Source organism: Pagrus pagrus (genome assembly GCF_965226575.1).
Source record: "Pagrus pagrus genome assembly, chromosome: 1".
Taxonomy (NCBI): domain Eukaryota; kingdom Metazoa; phylum Chordata; class Actinopteri; order Spariformes; family Sparidae; genus Pagrus; species Pagrus pagrus.
Genome location: NC_140185.1, coordinates 2,362,436 through 2,376,442, shown reverse-complemented (window position 1 = coordinate 2,376,442; position 14,007 = coordinate 2,362,436). Strand labels below are relative to the sequence as shown.

At 41.4% G+C, this 14,007-nt stretch overlaps 1 long non-coding RNA gene across 1 annotated transcript; it reads right to left on the bottom strand.

Moving 5' to 3' along the window:
- Positions 1-13,203: 13,203 nt before the first annotated feature.
- Positions 13,204-13,710, bottom strand: LOC311254391. Its single transcript, XR_014622249.1, has 3 exons — positions 13,625-13,710; positions 13,385-13,471; positions 13,204-13,289 (listed from the first exon to the last, which is right to left on the bottom strand). It is a non-coding gene; the product is annotated as an uncharacterized lncRNA (long non-coding RNA).
- Between the last annotated feature and the right edge of the window lie 297 nt (positions 13,711-14,007).

Below are 14,007 nucleotides of genomic sequence, written 5' to 3'. Positions count from 1 at the left end.
CGAATGTGCGTAATTACGTCATCATCACCTTCTTCCTCTATGGCGGTTGGCAAACAACGTTTTGGTCGATTACTGCGACCAACTGGTATGGAGTTTGGACCGGGAATCGAATTTACATTTAGTAATTCTGACAATGAAAAGAATAAATAAATAAATCCAATTAGTTTATATTCTCTCTATCAAGTTTGCTCTCTTGAGATACTGTAGCAAGGCTAAATAATATTTCTCACTTGAACTTCTTTGTAAAATGTCTCTTAAATCAAAACTCAACTTATAGTATAGTTTAACATATAACATGTTCCACAGTGTCCTCTTGGTCACAAAATTCACATCTTCCTGAATTATGTTTTCTGAACTTTAAATTAAGTGCTATTGAGTCCCGTATGACCAAAACGTAGCCTTGATAAGCGTAATTACATCGCACATAAAAACATCAGTAGGCCTACTCCTGATTTTACTTTATAATTAATATTAGTTTATTACTAATATTATTGCTTCTGTTGATATTGTTTTACATTTTCTATAGTTCGTAGTTTTTCTCACTTGTCTTAATTTAACTACCCAGTGGTCGTTTTCCTGTTTCCTGTCCACCAGTGAAAAGCAATACTACGTTCCTGCAGTAGAGGCGGCTGCACCATGGACCTATTACTACGGGCTGCAGTTTCAGGACCGCAGTTCTAGAAACCCACGTTTCTGACAACAATTGTAGGACCCCGTTTTTTCGCCACAGTGCCACCTACCGACTTGATGATTGCAAAAGCGCAAACAAGACAATTTTGCATTCAAATACTTTCTGTTATAGTTTTTAAGGTTTATTCCACCCAAATAATACTTTGCAACTCATTATGTATAATGTTAAAGGTTGATTCCACCCAGTTAGTACTTTCTGATCTGGTTTATAGTTTTAATGGTTGATTCCACCCAAATAATACTTTGATTCATTATTTACAGTTTTAAAGGTTGGTTTCACCCAAATAGTACTTTCTTCCAAGTAATTATGGTTTTAAAGACTTATTTCATCAAAATACTACTTTGCCTTGCAATTCACCTTGGTTGCCAAGACTTGCAATTTGTATAACGAGCAGAACTGAATTGTACAGTCGATACCTACATTTACATTTATATTTAGGGCATTTAGCAGATGCTTTTGTCCAAAGCAACTAACAATAAGTACATTTGTCACAAGAAAGAAACCACAACATATCACCATTGATAAGTAGAAAAGAAAAGATAGAAACAATTTTCAAGCCCTCATCTGAGCAAAGTAGCTGCTATCTATCAAGGATACCATAGTACAAAAGTGCTATGATGTAAGTTTTTTTTGGGGTGGGGGGTTTGGGAGGGAGTCATGCTATGCGGGGTCGAGGTGAAGTCTGAACAAGTGAGTCTGTGATTTCGAGAAGATGGCTAGTGATTCTGCTGTCCTGGCATTGGTCGGGAGTTCGTTCCACCACTGGGGCGCCAGGACAGAGAAGACTCACGACTTTGCTGAGCCGGTTTTGTTTGCTCTTAGCGATGGCGGTACTAGCCGGCCAGCTGATGTAGTAGAGCGAAGCGCTGGTGCTGGGGCGTGTGGTCTGACCAGTGTTTGGAGGTAGATGGGTGTAGTTCCGTTGACGGCCTTGAAGGCCAGTACCATGCGGGCCGCAAAAGGAAGCCAGTGGAGGTCACAGAGGAGGGGGGTCACATGAGAGAATTTGGGTAGATTGAAAACAAGGCGCGCTGCAGTGTTCTGGATACACTACAACGGTTTAGTTGCAGAGGCTGGGAGTCCAGCTAAATTCATTCATAAACTGATGGCGGTGGCCGCCATACAAGGTGCTGACCAGCACATCAGGAGCAGTTTGGGGTTCAGTATCTTGCCCGAGGACACTTCAGCATGCAGACCAGGGGAATTGAACCAGCAACCTTCCGATAACAAGATGCTGGCTCTACCCCTGAGCCACAGCCACCCTAAAGCTCCATATAAAAAGTGACCTCAGAGACAAACAGGGACATCTGCTATGATTTGGTGCGATGTAATTAAATTGACTTGACTAGATCTCAACCAGATATTTATAAGGTTAGAAAAAGGCAAGGCACAAGGATGATAAAGATATATATTACACACACACACACACACACACACACACATTCAAAAAACAATGAGCAAAAATAAACAATGATAGAAACACTTAACAATACCAATGAACAAACAGATTAAAGAAAACAATATGTACAGAAGTTATAAGTCTGAATCCAGTCCTCCAATCTCCAGTCCACCAGGCCTCAACGATTCTAAGAGCAAGAGAGAGAGAGAAAACCAAATAGAATTTTTTACTTTTCCTGACTGTTAGGATGGCAGTGTGATGGCTGGATATTTGAAGCAGGAGTGTGAGGCAGAGGTTTGGTGCAGACCAAAAGTGGGTGTTTATTTTCACTAGTGATGTGTCTTCCGTGTCGAGGCTTTAAAGCGTGTGTCGAATAGTCCAGGAAGATTTTTGTGAAGCGCGTATCGAGGGAGGCTTGTGTCGATGACGTATGTGATGACGTTCAAAGCCTCGCGAGCCGGCCGCACCATGTGACTGATTCAGGAAATGGTTTGCGTGCGATTCGAAATATAAGGGGCAACAAAATGCAATGGAGGTCCCCGTCACCTCACATTTTGTGGAGTTTGTGGATTTTGTTTGCAATGTATTCGAGCATCTTTTGACTTTCCGATGGAACCAACCAGAAAGAGGAGATTTTCCCCTGTGTGGGAACATTTTGAGCTGATCTCTCATAATAAGGTATACACATAGTAATTACTAGCGTAATATAAATGTTACAACACAGCGTATCCCTTGTTCTAATTTCTTTTTTCTAATTTCTGGTATTTTGCAATGATAAGACAGCATACAAACATGAAATTACAACATTAATTTACATTTTAAATGTGACTAATTAATGACATCTTTAATTGAATACTGCATTTTTTTTTTGTCATCAGGAGAGAAGACCGATGTGGATGAGGCCTTGGTCAACATGGTGATTCCCAGCCCTTCAGTGTTGTGGAGGACAAAGGGTTCAGAATAGAGCCCGACCGATATATCGGCTGGCCGATATTAGGCATTTTCCAAACTATCGGTATCGGCATTTATAATGGCCGATAAATGAATATTTAAAAAATAAAATAAAAACGGACGAAACACCCTTCAACCATGTTATGAGTGTTGGCGTTGCATAGTTTGTCCACAAGAGGACGCTCTACAACGTCCCTGTTGGCAACACTCATGTTTAGAACACCACAAACCCTACAACCAGCTGATCCGTCGGGCAGAGCGAACCAGTTATCCACGACTGAGATCATCGGTCAAGTGTGTTCATTGTAAGTTGGCAACTGTCACGAGAAATACATTGCTTGAATAACAATTAAAAGAACATCCTCATCAGTTCTCTTAACTCAAATAAGCATGACAAAATTACCATGCCCAGTTTTGCTGCTGTTAGGTGAGCCGAGAGTGAAACTGACTTAGCTGGTAATTTTGATGTTCCTCTGTTCTGACAATAAAACAAACACGTTTCTTTTTAAACTGCATTATCATATTATTTCAGTGAGGACTCATAAATAACTACAAATAACTAATGTTACGGAAATCTGTTGTATGTTTTGTTACGCATTTCTGGATTATTTATTTTTTATATATATATCGGCCGATGTGTCGGAATATCGGATTTTTAAATCACCAAATATTTGTATCGGTATCAGCCTTAAAAATCCTTTATCGGTCGGGCTCTAGTTCAGAAAGCTTGTGAGAGTTTTGAACCCTACCTAAGTTCTCCCCACAAGGCAGGTTTCAGTTTCAGTTTAGTTTATTTGAAAGGGACAATGCACATTAATAAACATTGTATAAAAAAAACATACATGTAAATGCTCTCGAATTAGCTTAAAAAGCTAGTTTTCATCGATTGTCCCTTTGCCAGTTTGTACAAGGCAACCTTTAAAAAGAACAACAATGGAATAAAATATTGTACCACATAGGGTAGACACAAACACATACTATTGTCCCTAAATACGTACATAATAAATATACATTTGGACAAGGTGATGTGTGTCCACGTTAATAATACACATTTGGACAACAAGTCACATCGGACAACAATATCAATATCAACAGTATCAAAGTATTTATACTTTTTCAGGATATGGCAATGGTGATGTCTAAAGGGTTTTTTGTCTAGTGTTTTAAGTGCTTGTTTGTAAAGTGATTCCAAAGGTTTTAGAGCAGTGGAATGAGCATTAGACCAACTTATCAGACAGTAGGTGATGTGCGAAATGATCATAGAAAAAAAAGTATACTTTGGCTGCAGTGGCGGCTGCTGGTCTTTCAAGGAGGGGAAGCTCATTTTTAGGCTACTGTGAAGTGTGACCGCCTGTGACTGTGAGTGATCGTGACGGGGGGAGAAGCTCCGCAGCTGCCGCTGCTCGTTGGGGAAAGAAACAGCAGAGTGACAGAACAGAGTCGCCAAACACAACACTGGTCGTTTTTAACAAAGACACAATCGCTGGGGATCGGTAAAGTCTCCGGATCAGTTCAGAACAACAGAATGAAAAACTTGGAAAATGCTCCGGTGGATGTTTATTCTTCAAGATCGCTGATTCGCTCATTTAGCTGTCAATCAAAAAAGGATTCCGCCTCAGACAGCTCATCCAATCATCATGCAGAAGCCGAGCGTCCGGGCCAGCCCACTGCCCCATAGATCCCCAGAGACGCTGAGCGTCCGATGGGCGTGACAAAGCCCAGCATTTATCCAATGAGCATCTAGATTCGCTGCAGTGGAACAACCCTCTACGCTTCCCCATTGAAGTCGCTATAAGCTGAGCGTCCGACTGTGTAAAGCGCTGTGGCGCTGCGGGGATGAATGAGAAGGAAGTTGCGCCGGTTACCTGTGAACTTTATTTTATTACTGACTTTCTTTATGTGTGTTTTGAAGCTGAGAGTTGAGTCAATGTGTACTCCTAAATATTTGTATTCGGTGACAACTTGTAGCCTCTGACCATTGATAAAAATGTCTGGTTCTAAGTTTGTTTTGTTATTTTTGGAAAAAAGCATTCAAACAGTTTTTGAGAGATTTAGCTGTAGACAGCATTGGTTCAGCCAGGATGTTATTCTTACCATAGCATCAGTCAACTTAGACGCAACCTCCCCCACCGTCTCCCCATGCCATGACCAAGGATGACCGTGTCATCAGCGTACATTAGGATGTCACACGAATCACACATAGGAGGTAGATCATTGATGTACATGCTGAACAGGAGTGGACCTAACACGGAGCCCTGCGGAACGCCAGTTGTTAACTGCAGGAAGTTGGAGCTACTGTTGTCAATTTTGGCAAGCTGAGAGCGAGACGATAAGTACGATTTAATCAGGTTAAGACATTCGGTGGAAAAATTAAAAGTCAAGAGGTTGTTTAATAGTATAGAATGGTTTACAGTATCAAATGCTTTCTGCAGGTCAAGAAAAACAGCCCCCACTGCCCCCCTCCGGTCCATTAAGGACTTGATTTTTTCAACAAAGTAGCATGTGGCAGTTTCTGTAGAGTGGTTTGTCCTAAACCCAAATTGCCTTGGATGCAGTGTAAAAGAACTGTTGTTGAGGTGGTGAGTAATTTGCTTTGCAACCAATTTTTCAAATATTTTTGATACAATGGGTAAATGCTGATCGGCCTATAGTTAGATGTAAGGGAAGGATCTCCACCTTTAAAAACAGGAACAGCAGCAGATTTCCATGATTATGGGAATCTCCCCTGACTCAGTGAGGTGTTGATAATGTGTGTTAGTGGACCTGTTATTGAGGGGCTGATTTCTTTCAGTAAGGAAGTGTCCAACCCATACAAATCCCTAGCTCTGGAGGCTTTGAGCGATGAGATCACATTTGCAACTTCTGATCCTGATACATGTTTTAAATTGAACATAGACTAATTTATACCAACAGCAACAGTACTGAATGAACATACATTGCTAACTATGTGTGGCAGAGCGGGTTGCTCATTTCTTTTCTTTTCAATTATTATTATTTAAGCTGTACTACTTTAAGTGTGGCTTTTTCTCTACTTCCTGCCCACTGTGTGTGTCACCGATCTGGGAGCAATCATCCTCTCTCTCACCTTGATTACGGGGGCGGCGCCCCGAAAATTATATATGGGAGAGGATCATCTGATTCAGGTGTGCGTCCTTCTACCTCGTCTCAGTAGTTGACCGCAGCGTCTGCAGCGTGGCGTGGTGTGGCCTGGCGCAACGGGCTGGTGGTACTTTTCTCTTCATACTCTCGGGTAAGTCCCCAACCATGTTAATAGCTGTGCATCTGTAGCTTGCAATGGTGTCTGATGCGCTCTCTGCTTGCAGCAGAGTCGGTCTGTCATCTGGCTGGAGGTTGAGTGGGGAAAGCGTTGTCCCGACTGTGTGTGTGTGTGTGCCGTGCGCCGCACTGCGTTTGCTCCCTGGGGATAAATTGAGCTTGTCTCCATTTCACATTGTCAGGTATGTCTCCGGGTTGTGTTGCATGGCGCACTTGTTGCGTGGCAGCGTGGCTGATGTGTGTTTGACTTTGCAGCGGTATTTTGCCAACCGAGGTCGGAGGTGGGGGAGCGTAGCCTCGAAGCTGGTGCGTACGTTTCAGTGCATTGCCTGGCATTCAACTCCTACGGTAGGCTGACTCAGATGTTTCGTGCTTCTGTGTATATGTGCCGTGTCCAGCTGTTTCCAAATTACTTTGCCACCTCTGATTGCTATTAACAGTTAAAGCTGCATCGCTGTGGTGTGTCCCTCCTGCGCCAGAGCCCTGAAGCCTCCACGTCTCACCAGCCGCTTATTTGACGAAGCGGGCCCCTACACCTTGCATGGGCCGCTTACTGCTGTTCTGTCTGGGTTGTTTTTTTTTTCTTTTTCTCAAAGCTTTTATTACCATTTTAGTGTTTAATACTTGTTTTGTGTGTGTGTGTGTGTGTGTGTGTGTGTGTGTGTGTGTGTGTGTGTGTGTGAGAGAGATATTTAGATCTGTGTGTGTGTATTCTGGAATCATTATCTAGTGCAAGTTTCCCACCTTATTGCCTGGCCTAATAGTTGTCTCTTTCTTGGTTTTTTGGACAGGAGCTGCTGGTGCCACTGGTGCAGGAGGCTGCTGATCCCGGTGGTGGTGGTCCCCCCTCACTTTTCTGTACAGTAGTGCACTTGGGTGCGAACAATTTGTGTGGTTTTCCGGTGTGGTGTAGCATAAGGATCCGTCCCTGTTCCCTATCAGCAAGTCATCTCTGCCCGGTGAGCCCTCAGCCCTGTGCCTACCACTTTAAAGGATAAGTACCGTTTTTTACAACCTGGACCTTATTTCTGGCAAAAGATATGGTCATTTACTCACCCAGATAACTTTGGTGTCATTCGGCGTCGTTCGGACGAAATTAGATCCAGTGTAGCGGCGATATATCCATATAATGGGAGTAACGGGGCATCGACACACAGCCTCTATATAACACATTATCTGCCACGAAACTAGTTCATTTCATCAATATTTTGTTATGAAATGCTAGCGCTATTAGCCTCTGAGTCCGGGCTCGTCTATTGTCAACATCCGGGGTCTGTAGGCTGATCTACTACCTCTGACCTGGAAGATGTCGTCTCTGAGCTGCGCGCGCACCCGCGACAGCGCGCCTTGTTTACCTGTAGCTGCTGCTGCTAGTTTGACCCCGGATGTTGATAACGGACGAGCCCGGACTCAGAGGCTAATAGCGCTAGCATATCGTAACAAAATATTGATGAAATTAACTAGTTTCGTGGCAGATAATACGTTATATAGAGGCTGTGTGTCGCTGCCCCGTCTCTCCCATTATATGGATATATCGCCGCTACACTGGATCTAATTTCGTCCGAACGACGCCGAATGACACCAAAGTTATCTGGGTGAGTAAATGACCATATCTTTTGCCAGAAATAAGGTTCAGGTTGTAAAAAACGGTACTTATCCTTTAATGACAACTTAATCAAAGCTTAAAGGTGGCCTTCGTCTGGATTGCACAATATTGTTTTCACTATTGATTTCACTGGAAATTTGTATTGTCTTTTCTAAAGAAAGTGTTACGGCTAAACGGGGGTAGGACCCGGAAGCACAGACTGGCAGGCGTAGATGTAGGAGCGGAACAAAGTTTATTTAAACAAAAGGTGTCCACAAATAAAACGAGTGGTGTCTGGCAAGGCAGCGGGGAAAATCCAGGTAGAACAAAAACACTCAGGCACATAGGCAACCAACTCAGGAACGCAGGCGACGAGGCGGCAAGGAAAGTGAAACTGAAAAAACACGAGAGAGAAAAACACACGTTAAAGTACACGGTGGAAGTAACGAGCAGCACACTGAATAAACTAATACTTAAGAGGGTCAGCTCTACCGACAAGACGGAATTATCTGGCAGAGGAGTAGAGCGAAGACCAGAGGCTTTATGGAGGTGGTGATGAACTGAGTGACAGCAGGTGTGCCTCGTCAGCCCCACCTGCCCGGCCCTGCAAGGGAGACAGAAGAGGCGGAGAAAAACAGACGGTGCAGAAACACAACCCTCACAGAAAGAAACCTTATTAATAATAAAATGTGTATTTTTTTGGAATCACGTCAGAGCCAGTGTCTTTTAAACCTATGTGTCCTTTTGGTATATTAGAAGTGGTATAGTTATATACTTAGATTTCCTGGGGGTGAAATTCCCCTAGGTGGCGTTGTTGGCTATCAAATCCTATCAAGTTGACCCTCGTAGCATTGCCACATATGGCTGGGAAACTCTGAGCTATCTCGGCAACCGACTCGATGAAGTATTGGTTAAGCGTCTGTGCCACCTCGATTGGGTTTTGCAGAGTTGAACCATTAACCTTTAATACAATTTGTTTCGTTGAGGTTGGCTTTTGACCAGTTAATTTATTGATCTGGGTCCATATACTTTTTGAGTCACCATGACAGTTTTCGATGATGGTGATGAAGAAATCCGCCTTAGCTTTTTTTAGTTGCCTCAACACTCTGTTCCTCAGCATGGTAAATTTCTGTCTCTCATGGCTCAGTTTGGTTTTTGTGACTGTTTTTAAGGCGTTGTCTCTAGCCTTCATGAGTTTTATGATGTCGTCATTCACCCATGGAAGAGACTGCTTCTTGCTTTTGCGTTTAATTCTAACTGAGAATGCACTGATTTTGCTTTGTATATTCTCCATGAGAGACTGACTGATTATTTCCACATCCTTGTCCTCTAGAATAGTATCCCAATTCAAATAAGTTATGGCAGTTTGGAAGGCTTCCCTTTTATTTTTTGGGATACCAATGTAGTCCTTGTTACCAGAATATGTTGTAAATCGCCTGTTGGTTAATTTCCTTGAAATCAATATTAAATTATGATCTGACAGACCGGTGAGCATATTATATGACTTTGTGATTCTTTCTGGCCTGTTGGTGAAAAAATCAAATCAATTTGGGTACTAGTAGTATTTGTGATCCGTGTAGGGCCTTTTACCATTTGTACCAAGTTAAAACCATCCAGTATTTGCTTCAATTGTTTACTTGCAGTTTTATCTTCCCAGTTTAGGTTTATGTCGGCCATTACAATGACTTCCTTCTGGAAGTCACACTGGCGTAATATGTCCTTGAACTTGTCAAGGAAACTAATGTTGGACGATGGGGGACGGTAAATGGCTACCAGGGTGTAAGACATCTGAGGTGCAAGATTCACATTCAGGCCTAAACACTCCAGGTCATTCGCCCTGCCATTTAATTTCACTGCATTGAATAGTGTCTATGTAAGCGACACAAGAACCCCCCCCACCTTTCCCCTCAGCTCTGTCCTTTCTATACTCCACATAACCCGGAACTGTAACATCAGCCGAGGCGGAATTTTTATGAAGCCAAGTCTCTGATAAACAAATGACATCTAGATTTGACTCTGACAAAAGGTGATTAATCTGCTCACATTTAGATTTCAAGCTACGTATATTTAGGTGTCCACCTAATATACCTTTTGGTTTTGCTTTAGAGTCCCAGATTATTCTTGAGTTGTTTACCGTCTGAAAGACTTTCCTCTTCTGATTCATACGGATTGCCCTGTTTATCACCCCACTTCTATTTTTATTGCGAGTGTGTGTGTGTTCATACTGTACATCGGGGGCCGGGATGGTGTTGGTGGCCTCTCAGCTGCTAGGCTAGGAGCCGTCGGCGCGACCCCGCTGGAGGCCGCTGCTGTTGCCAGTCCTCGGGCTAGCGCTGGCGGTGATGGGCCCCCCAGATGCGTATGTGAGCAAATGAAGCATTTTTCCCCATTTCCCCATATTTGCCATTCCAAGAGTGTTCTCTTCTTTCTTTTAGGCTTTGAAAGCTATGGTGGAGAACAGATACAAGGAGTCCAAGGAAAAAGCCAAAGTCCTTGTGTCAAAGGCATCTGCAGTGAGCTTGACTTCAGATATGTGGACGTCAATCAATACTGATGCATATCTGGCTGTCACATGCCACTTCATAGATGCAAGCACCTCTTTGCAATCAGTTGTTTTAGGGGTGCTGCATTTCCCTGAGGCACATACAGCAGAGAATTTGGCTAGGGTCAAAGCAGCACTTCTGTCAGAGTGGGGTATTGCACAGAAAGTCACTTGTCTTCCCAAGTAAAAAAAAACTATACTTTAATTATACTTTTACAGACTGTACTAAGTACACATTTAGTATGCGGTATGCTTTTTTTGTCGCCTTTGTGTGATTAAGTGTGCTCAAGTAGTAATTAAGTACTACTTAAGTACACTTAAAGTGTAAATAGTATGTTAAATTGGAACAACTTTTTACAAACTTTAAGTGTACTAAAGTACACCTGCGCAAGTACACCGTCGCCTGATTTGAAATACACTTGCAGTACAATTGTATTAGACCACCAGTATGTTCAAAATATACTTAAAAGGCCTTAAAATTAAATTGATAGTTGTGTGGGATTGTATTTTTAATGCACTTATCATTATTCTAGCATGCCTTTATAATACTTAAAGTTTACATCAAGTGCACTCTCTGACTATTTATATTACTTTTCAAGTGCACTATTACGTTAATAAAAATGCATTTATAGTGAAGTTATATCACAATTTAAGCATCAAAAAGGTATGTACTTCAAGTATATTAATATACCATATATAATACTTCAAGTTTACATCAAGTGCACTCTCTGACTATTTATATTACTTTTCAAGTGCACTATTATGTTAATAAAAATGCATTTATAATGCAGTAATATCACAATTTCAGCATCAAAAAGGTATACTTCAAGTATAATATGAATATACCATATATAATACTTCAAGTTTACATCAAGTGCACTCTCTGACTATATTACTTTTCAAATGTACTATTATGTTAATAAGAATGCATTTATAGTGAAGTAATATCACAATTTAAGCATCAAAAAGGTATGTACTTCAAGTATAATATTATTATACTATGATGTATGGTTTAGAAGTGTATAGTATAGTGCAATAGGTGTTGCAGGTATTAGTACTGTATAGTACACTGTGTGAGTGGTACAGAAGTATACTTAATGTCACCACATGCACTTCGATCTACTTAATTTCTGGTACCACTAGTACACTAAAAGAGTGCTACTCAATTCTATGAAAGAAATCCACTTCAAATTATTGAAAAAACAAAATCAAATTTATTTATATTAAAACCAAAATTGAGCAGGAATTAATACTTGATTTCATATTAGGTGAAAAAATACTATATCTGAATTATACTTTTACAGCCTGTACTAAGTACACATTTATTATACTGTATGCTTTTTTTGTCGCCTTTATGTATAATTAAGTGTGCTCAAGTAGTCATTAAGTACTACTTGAGTACTACTTGAGTACACTTAAAGTGTAAATAGTATGTTAAATTGGAACAACTTTTTACAAACTTTAAGTGTACTAAAGTGCACTTGCACAAGTTCACCCACCACCACCTGATTTGAAATACACTTGCAGTACAATTATATAAGACCACCAGTATGTTAAAAATATACTTAAAAGGCTTTAAAATTGAATTGATAGTTGTGTAGGATTGAAATTTTAATTGATCATTTGTTTATTTCTTTTATTTATCAATTTTTTGTTATTGATTGGTAATAATTCATAGGAAATTAGAAAATGAACATTATTTATGCAGACAGTGTGGAGCTCATCTGACCTGCCTTTAGGTCAGGTTTTTTGGTGACATCATTAGCTTGTGTTTTGCAATTATGGGATTCTTGTCAGTGGCCAATCGGACATTAAAAGCTGCAATATTAAAGAACAAGAATCACCCATAATTGCAGCAACAACCATTCAGTCCATTTTTGGCAAGTATTGTTTTGACGGCTACCGAGAGTCAAGACCAGAGTGTATCGTGACAAGACAAAGTGTTTGAGGGATTGAGTCAAGACTGTGAACACCAGGACAAAGACCAGTGCAAGCTCCACATTGCATGACACAGATAAAACATGGAGCATGCAAACCATATACAGTGCTTGAGTCTGCGACCATAATGGTACATTACTGATGATTATTTATCAAACCACCGATGGTCATCCCCACAACAGAACCTAGCAAGTAGTCAAATAAAATCTGGGTCTTGAATGAACTCCCTGTGCGTATATAATTTGCATGCCAACAAAGCATAATGTATAAAATTGTTATAAATCTCAGGATTTATAGAGAAGAAACTCCTTTTATGAAAAGAAAATATACATATATTAATATACAACTGAAGAGTGAAATCAAATGTCTTGTGTTATTAAATAATGTAACAAGAAAGAAACTGTACCTTTGGAGGAACTGTTGAGCGTTGTCCCACTGGGTAGTGTATGTTGCAACAGTAGTTACTCCCGAACAGCAGGCAGGATGGCTCATAAAGGATGGAGCGGGGCTGGGAATCCTCACAGAGGCCGTAGAGGGGGTCCTCACAAAGGATGGAGCAGGGCAGCGGGGCCTCACAGAGGATGAAGTTGGGCTTGGGGTCTTCACAGGGGACAGACGAGAAGGAGAAGGTCTGGGAGTCCCTCTAGCCACTAAATTTGGCTTTACTGAGGCCAACTGTGCTCCACCAAATCGTGATTTAGTGAACTGGAAAGAGAAACAATAATGAGTTAATTTTATGATGCAACGCATACAAACAATTCATACAAGACATTAACTACCGCAACAGTATTCACCATAGCTAAACTTGGAGGAGGCGCAGGAAAGACTGCTGGGCTGCATTATCAGTTGCATCAAGGGCTGAGACTGAGACCACAGGCTGGACATCAGCAGGAGACTGCGTGGCAGGCTGCTAAAACAACAGCATTATGACATGTGCTGTAACAGCAACAGCATAACAGCAATGTAAACAGACATGCGAGATGCAATTTTTCTAAAGCTCACCTTAATAGTGTGAAATCCACAACTAGAGGCCATGAACCCTCTAAAGAGGGTGGTCTGTCCACGGGCCTGCATGGGGCATTTCTCAATCTGAAGCAATCAGAATTGTATTCAGCCTGGAGTGAGACACTCAGTGTACAGTCCATGGTCAGATTAATACAATCTGCACCATCAGAATGACTATTTCTCATCTAGTGATATGCATGGTCATGAGTAATAGGTGGATATTTTGCTGTACTTTACCTTCTGGGAGAGATCATGCCATTTGCGCTGCCTCGGGGCTGGTCTGTTGCCTCCTCCAGCAGGCCAAGCCCCAGAGCTGGCGAATGTCCTCAGTCTCACCATCCACTCCCCTACTCCCATTGCTTTGTGGCTCTTTGGTTTAGTGCTCATCTGAAGACAACGTGGAAATAATAACAGTGGTTACAACTATAAATCACAGCACAGACATAGTGTGCTGAACAAGTGTGTAGGTCCTGTGAAATTCCAATCTCTGTGCAATTACCATATTTACAGGCTATATTTTTTTATTAATGCTACATCGCATTTTATCTTTATATTACAAAGATGTGCTCACACACCCTTCACTTCACTTTGCTGCCAGACAGCAGTTGGTAAAACAATAG